We start from the raw sequence: 8,694 nt of genomic DNA on the forward strand, positions 1-8,694 counted from the left end.
ACAAACAAGGAAAACTATCTTCGTATTCTTCTTTATGAAATGTAAATGGAGAAGAAGGATGTAACTAACCTGTGTCTTTCGCTAGTTTGTTGATCCACTCGTCCTCCTCATTGTTCGCTTCCCGCTGCCTGCTTCCTCACTGGCCCAGCTTCACCAAGTTCCTGCAAGATCACAGAAGATAGAAACTACACAAAAGACATAGATTTACATTCATAACTAGTTTAGGATCAGATTTAAACTAAACATGCAAATATAGCAAAGCATCATTGATATACAAGCATATAGGAGAAACTCAAATAGTTTTATTGATATGATAAGAAAGTCCAAGAGGAGATACAACCAAGTGAGTCCCGATCCAGCATCTACCTCCCAGCAAAGGAATCGCTTCCTCTCCTCCAACAAAGCATAAATCACCCAATACACTAATCTCAATCTCAAACCAACAGCAATTCTCTGCAAAGTACAAAATTCTAGCCTCTTGGATCTCTGGGATGAGGGATCCATATATAGATGTAAGCAGAGAGGATGAGTCAGCTTATGTTTTGACTTGTGGTTTCTCTCTGTCAGTTCTTGCTTCCACTTGGAGGCTGAGAGCCTCTTACTCATCACTGGTCGAATTCATACTCAAATAGTTTTATTGATATGATAAGAAAGTCCAAGAGGAGATACAACCAAGTGAGTCTCGATCCAGCATCTACCTCCCAGCAAAGGAATCCCTTCCTCTCCTCCAACAAAGCATAAATCACCCAATGTACTAATCTCAATCTCAAACCAACAGCAATTCTCTGCAAAGTACAAAATTCCAGCCTCTTGGATCTCTGGGATGAGGGATCCATATATAGATGTAAGCAGAGAGGATGAGTCAGCTTATGTTTTGACTTGTGGCTTCTCTCTGTCAGTTCTTGCTTCCACTTGGAGGCTGAGAGCCTCTTACTCATCACTGGTCGAATTCATTGAGGCAAGTGTCATTGAGGAAGATTCTGGAAGCTTCCAGTGTCTGTACACCTCGCGGAATGATACTGCCATTTGGCATTTATCACTCAGCACACCCTGGTAGTGCATTTAGGTGCGTTGCAACGCACCTAGCTAGTGTACTGGGGTGCATTGCAACGCAGGCAGCTAGTAGAGCATCTGAATTGATCCTGAATTGACTGTTTCTGAGTGGTTTTTGGTGGAGAACTTCTGGGAGAAGCTGTCATTGGTTGACCTTGTTCCTTTAGGGGCAGGAACAACTCTTTTAGGGACTTTGAATCCCTTGGATTATGGACATTTCATGCTCAATGCTGTAAGGCACAAAAATGTCTATAACAATAAAGACACCAGGGCCTGGTTAAACCATTGGGAGATCGACGAGAATGTTGCATTGCAAAACATTAATAACATTAAAAATATCGTTACTTCTAAGTTCAAATAAAAAATGTGGTGTGAGGAAGATTTAGCAGTTAAAAGAAAATTAAGATATTATAAGGAGGTCATCAACCCCACCCTAGAAGATCAAAAGTATCTCTCTATTTTATCTAGCTCAAAGAAGAAAATTAATATATCCAAGATTAGGACGAACTCTCATGAGCTCCATTGTGAAACGGGTCGTTAGGCAGTTCCTAAAACACCATGGATGGAAAGGTTTTGCCATCTCTGTGAGAATACAAACATCAAGGATGAAAATCACTTCCTCTTAGAGTGCCCCATGTACAACCACATTAGATCTCAGTTTCAAAATCTTTGTTGCAATACTGACCTTCCTAGCCTTTTACGTTGTCAAAATTACAGTGAGCTCGGGAGGCTTCTCTCCAAGATTTTTGAGCATAGGAATAAAATCTTAAATCAAACTAAATAATTCGTTTCTTTAGGTCCGATAGACCAAAGTTTGGTCTCAGTGGATGTTAACCATCATCATCATCTTTTTAATTTTATTTTTTTTTGTTCTTTCATATTTTTTTTTTTTTTTTTTTTGCTAAGCAAGAGTAGGGCCTTCTATTTCATTAATAAAATACATAAATTACAACGATCCACCTGGATTTGTGGAAGACGGGAGGGACCAGAAAGCCCAACCGAAAACGGGCAAAACACCCAACTACTAACTTCGAAAAAAGCTAGACAAGACTGAACAAAAAGGAAGCCGGAAGTGGTTCCAAAACCAGGAACAAAGCTGAAGTCAAAAGCAGGAAAGATGAGCTGGCTTATACTTTTCTGACAGATCAAGCAACCAGAACCGAAGATCTTCACCAATGATCCAGCATACCCAAACCAACGGTGGAGGATAAATTCACAATGGTAAGAAGCGTGACCCTTACCAAACTCGACCACCAACTAGCACATTCATTCCCAGCTGTCAATCCAATGCAGATGATCCAATGGCCGACGATCAAATCGCATCGACCAACATGACTAAACAATAGCGTGTGATAAAGGCGGTTTTCAAACTAACCCCCCACCACGTGTCGTGCTCTGAAGGTGTTCGCTACAAAAAATGAAAAACCATTTTCTGCCTGCGAGGCCCACGATTGCCGGAAACCCATCTTCCACTTGTATTCTGGCGTCAACCCGCGACTGCAGTCAGCACCTACCCCCAATGCACAAAATGGAGGGAACGAAAGAGACACACCAACAGAAAATGGAGAGATGGCCCAACGAGCCCCACAAAACCACCAGGGCAATCTCAACCATCCAACCTAAAGGCCAGATCCAATGGCCAGGAACAATATCGCAGCGCCGAACCCAACCACTCTATAACGTGTGATGAAGGGCGGTTTCCGCAACTGCCCCCTGCCACATGTCGTGTAATCTATGGGATCGCTCTCAAAATAAAAAAACCACTTACCACTTAGAAGCCGTGCGATCACTGGAAACTCGCCCTTCACCATGACCGCAATCTCAGAAGTGGGAAGGGGACGTCTACTATTGCACTCCATTAAATGTTCATTCCTCCAACTCGTACCATGTACCTTGGAGCTGATCCCTAGTTTATTAAGGAGATAGAACCACAAAGTGCCACCGAACAGCCTGGGAAACCTTGTCGAGATGAACCGGGAGTATCTGCACCCAAACCTGACACTCAGCCTCACTAGAACATCCGTGTGGGCCAAGAAGGAACCCTTCGGTGACATCAAATTGTTGAATTCAACCCCGCTCAATATCGAAAAAACTCCTTGTCCTCAGCAGCTTGATCCTCGCAGATAGCCTTTAGACGACTTGGAAGAATTTCTTGCCACTTTATCGCCTTTCCACACTCTGCACTTCTTGCCCCTTGATTGGCTAGTAAGTCAGCCAACTTTTTGGCCTTACGTTGAACGTGGTTGAAACTTATGGTACGAAGACCTTGAAGATGCAGTTGGATTCTTTGAAAAACCTGGATAAGTTTCCAATGACTCAAGACTCTTTCCGACCCAAAACCACCACTGATTCTTTTCACTGCATTGATAGTTATCTCCGAGTCTGCTTCCACAATGATATTAGAGCACTGATTCTGAGATAGAAACTCAAGACACTGCTCCAGCGCCATCACTTCCACCATGTTATTGGTAGCCCTTCCTAAATGGTAGTGGAAGATAAATATAATATTGCCCTCGTCATCTCTTAAAGCTCCTTCATAACCAACAGTTCCCGGATTGCCTTTGGAGGCCGTCAATGTTGAATTTTAGAAAGCCTTTCAGTGGGGGTTGCCAGTAGTCCTTTTCTGTTACCATGGTATTATTATTTCTATTTCTACCTTGAGAAGTTATCCCCTGCAATCCTAGTTGCCTGAGAATTCTTTGCTCTTCATCTGAAGGGGGATTCGAGGGGATATTCTTAATAGTAGAGCTGACTATCTCTCTGATCTGTTTCAAGATAAGATCAAGAAGATGTTGTGCTGAAGACTTACCATTCTTGAAAATTCTTTTATTTCTCTCTTTCCAAACGTTCCAGATAATAAAGCAGGGTGTGAAGGCCCAGGCCAAATTTAGGACTTCATTCTCCTTGAAGTTCTTTCTCCAGTGGTTTAGGGTGTTTATGATACTTCCTCTATCCCTATCAGACTACTGGAAAATCACAGAGAACGAATCCCACAGCCAGGTGGTATAAGAGCAGCTATTGAGAATATGCTTTGTTGTCTCCTCTTGCTCCTCACAGAGCTGGCATCTAGAGGGCCCCATAATTCCCCTTTTCCTAATATTCTCCCAAGTTAATATTTTCTTGTGATGAACCAGCCACATAAAAGTCTTGATCTTCATCCAACCTTGCTGCCTCCAAAGATGTGTCCAGGTCTTATCTGGAACACCATAATTTAGCCCAAGTAGACAACCTTTAGCTTCCTTAAGAATAAAGGCTCCTTGCTTGTTATTACCCCATCTCAATTGATCCTGCCCTTCTATTTTTAAGATCATCCTTTTCTTGAGCAAGTCCCCCATAGCCTCTACTTTGATTTCTAGGGGGATTTCCCCACCACATTCAATGTTTCTCCAGCTTCTCCATTTTTCAGGGGTTTGCGAAAGATCCCAAAAATCCTTAACTCTGATTAACCCTTGGGCATCTATTTCCTGCTTTAGGTTAAAAAAATTATCTGTTAACAGAATTGGTTCCTGTTGCCATTTGTCCTCCCAGAAAAGAGCCAGATCTCCTGCTCTAATTTCCCAGAAACTATTCTTTTGAACTAGAAATATGTTCTCCCAGGCTTTGTTCCATATGCAAGAGCCTTTTATAGTTCCAGCCATTCTTATGAGATCATTATTGTGCCACGAGCTGGCATACTTCTCTTTCCATATCCTGGCCCACTGAGCTTTTAGCTCCTTCACCAATCTCCACTAGAGTCTGGCTCCTAGAGCTTTACAAAGAATCTCTTGATTATCCAGGCCCAAGCCCCCATGACTCTTGGGTTTGCATATTTTTTCCCAGGAAACCAGGGCCCATTTCTTTCTAGTTTCCTCCTTTCCCCACAGGAAGTCTCTTTGAATGTCTCTGATTTGCTCTAGGACACCTTTTGGAGCTGGGAGTGCTGATAACATAAAAACTGGGATGGATTGAAGAACAACCTTTGTCAGAACTAACCTGCCAGCCAGGTTCAGGACACGGAAGGTCCACTTATTAACTCTATCTTGCATCTTCTTAAGTACCGTTTCCCAAATACTCTTATGCATGGGTCTGGAAGTAAGAGGTATTCCTAAATATTTAGAGGGGAGGGAATCCCTTTGAAATCCAAGAATTCTTGAGATGTTTCTTTGGATGGCAATGTTAGTGTTGAAGAAGAAGATTTTTTACTTAGAAAGATTGACTTCCATACCTATATCCAGGGAAAAATATTTGAGAATTTGTTTGAAGGCCAAAGCCTCTTTGACTGTAGGAACACCTTGCAGTAAGGTATCATCAACAAATTGTTGATGAGTCAACACAGAGCCATTCTCTGAAATTTGAAGAACCCTAATTTTACCCATATCCTTAGCTTGCTTGATAGATCTCCCAAGCCCTTCCATCATAAGAATAAAAAGGAAGGGAGAAAGAGGGTCTCCCTGCCTGAGGCCTCTAGAAGGATTGAATATTTCTGAGGGGGATCCATTAACTAGAATGGAAAAGCTGGAGGAGGACACCAGTGCCATAACCCATCTGACCCAGTTGTGGTCGAACCCAAAGGCATAGAGAACCTTCTTGATATAATTCCAATTCACTTTGTCATACGCTTTGGCAATATCCAATTGCATGAGCATCCCCGCTTGTTTTTTGCTGGTTAGCGTGTGCACCACCTCGTGTGCTTGAATAATGTTGTCAAGAATCTGTCTTCCCTCCACAAATCCTGATTGTTCTTCAGACACAAGCGAGGGGAGGAGAGGTTTGAGTCTATTAGCCACTAATTTGGATATTATCTTGTAAACCACATTACATAAGGCAATTGGTCTGAACTTGTTTGCCGATTGAGCAGTGTCCTATTTGGGGATAAGAGAAATAAAGGAGGTATTGAGGGCTTTCAGGATAGTTTTGCTTCTCCTAGAATCCTCAACCACATTCACAATGTCCTCTTTGACAATATGCCAACATGCCTTAAAAAAATCCACATTGAACCCATCTGGGCTTGGTGCTTTACCATTATGCATATCTTTGAGAATCTCGCTGACCTCCTCCTCCTCCACTGGTCTATTGAGGTTAAAATTGTCCTCTCTGGACACCAGTTTGGGGATATACCCTGTGATTCCCTTGATGGCCTGATCCCTGTCAGGAGTGTTTTCCCGAGTGATAGTCCGGAAATGTTGGACAAGCACCACTTCAATATCTTTATGAGTGGTCTGGATTTCTCCTCCCTCATCTTTAATCATGGAGATCCTGTTGTGAGCTCTGTTAGCTATTGTGGATTTGTGAAAAGATCCAGCGTTCCGTTCTCCTTCCTTGAGCCATTGAATTCTGGATTTTTGTCTCCAAAATATTTCCTCTTGCTTGCATAAGTTTTCCCAAACTAGATGGTATTTATCAGTCTGTTCACTTTTAGCTTTTTCAAATCCTTCATATTTTGATTTCCACCACTTGTTTCTCCTAAAAAATGTTACCAAAATCTTTCCGGTTCCATTCCTTAAGTCTGAACTTAATGTGCTTCAGTCTTTTATAAAGAAGAAACATCTTAGATTCTTGTATTTACAAGTCTCCAGCCCACCATTTTTCAATGTTACTAATGAAATCCGGATGGGAGAGCCAGATGTTTTCGAATCTGAAGGGTCTATTCCTACGAGAATCAATACCCTTAATTTCCAGCTTAATCGGCCAGTGATCCGAACCTCCAAAAGGAAGCACTCTGGTTGTTATCTCACTATTTAGAAACATTAATTCCTCTGATATAATGAAACTGTCCAACTTAGACGCTACCTGCGCCTCACCTCCTCTTTTATTGTTCCATGTGAAAAGGCCATTGCTTGAATCTGACTCAACCAATTTCATATTGTCTGTAAATGTTTGAAACGCTAAGGAGTCTTTGTTGAGCATTCTGGAACCCCCTTTTTTTCTGAGAGACTTTTGATCATGTTAAAATCTCCACCCAAGATCCAAGGCTTTTCAATATGTCTGCTCCTGAGGTCTCTAAGGGCTTCTAACAATCTAGGTTTATCCTCTAATTTTTGAGGTCTGTAAACATTTGTTACGAGGAATCTTTCCGAAAGCCCAACAGGTTGAATGAGCACTAAAAGATAATTTCTTAATGCCTCTGCATCCAAATGCTCATCGTTTTGGGGTTCCAAAGAGTAAGAATACCCCCCGCTGTGTTCTCATCTTTAACCTCTAGAAAATCATATCTCATGAGCCATTTGCTGTGTATAAGTCTTATTTTCTGAATGGAACATTTCGTTTCCTCGATGAAAATCATGTCCAACATATCTTGTTTCATTCTAGAACTAAGCAATCTTTGTTTTCTTTTACTTCCTAAACCTCTGATATTCCAAGATGTAAAGTTCATATTGAAAGATTTGTAAAGGAGTAACTGGTTAGGTCTTTCATCTTACCCGAATCTATCATTAGCTTTCCACATTCCATCAAAAGTTCCTTCTACTTTTTCCGGCCTCTCTTTTTACTAGCATTTCTAGGAGCTAGTCCCGAGGATGGTTTCATTACTTTCACTCCTTTGATTTCCAGCTTCTCAGTGTTTAATCCTGTTTCTAACCCTCTTTCCTGAGTCTTCCATAAAAACAGTAGTTGTATTCTATTGCAGTCCTCCTGGGGTAGTGAATCTATCCCTCCCTTGATTCCCTACATAGCTAATTCAACCAATCACAATTAAAAAAAATAATAATAATAATTCAAGAAATAAATTTATTTTATTTTATAAAATTAATCTTACACTGTGTTATTTAATGTTTAGTGCACTGAAACTTAATGCAACGGTCAACGCATTTGTGAACGCGTTATACCCTGTGCGGCAGGGATAATAAATAGAAAAGCACAAAATAGTGACTCGCTTTGTCAGTCGGTTTCAGACACCAGCGACGACTTTCCCTATTATTTGAAAGAGGGAAATATTCGTTTTCCAGGTCGATCAACCCTCTCTCTGTAATCGCCAATTTGCCATTACAAATGAACTCAAAAGGAGCCCACTCTTGACAACGTTCACGCACCGTCAAAATGTTTATGTTTCCACCAAATTTGTGTACATATTGTCATAATATTATCACCAAATTTGTGCATTCTCTGCTTTCAGAATCTGCGCGGATAAACGCAGAAAATGGAATGGAAAGGGTCTGTTTCAGTAGAAGCTTGACTTTGCTGCCTCAACCTTGTACAGCGCAGTCAAAATGACGAGTGCCATTTGCTGAGTAAGTGAATTATTTTAACTCTTCTTCGTATAAGCGCCATAAATATCTCGTCCTTCAAAAATTTATAGAACACTTGTACTCAAAATAACCCCCCCTTAACATGGCGAATCGATGACGACAACAAGACTGCTGACTTGCTCGTTTTACCAGTCCACAACGAAGCCAAACCGATTACGCAAGTTAAGTCGTGAGTCTTGATTTCATAGAATTTCCATAAATTCAAAAGTAGAGAAAATGTATGTGTTGTCACTGTCGTGGAGATCACTGAAACTTGAAGATAAGTGTATAACAGCAAAGCGTGTTATACATTTCTCCTCGGGTGTGGACTGGTAAAACAGTTCTACTTTCATAATAATTTTCTTCAAAGGTAGGAAAGAGCATGAATTTCTCTTTAACGCGTAGAATGGTCGAGTTAGTCAAGTCAGTCTTGCTATCA

This window comes from Pinus tabuliformis, chromosome 7 (genome assembly GCF_031772625.1).
Source record: "Pinus tabuliformis cultivar Carrire ecotype Pingquan chromosome 7, CPIR1, whole genome shotgun sequence".
In the NCBI taxonomy this organism is placed as follows: Eukaryota; Viridiplantae; Streptophyta; class Pinopsida; order Pinales; family Pinaceae; genus Pinus; species Pinus tabuliformis.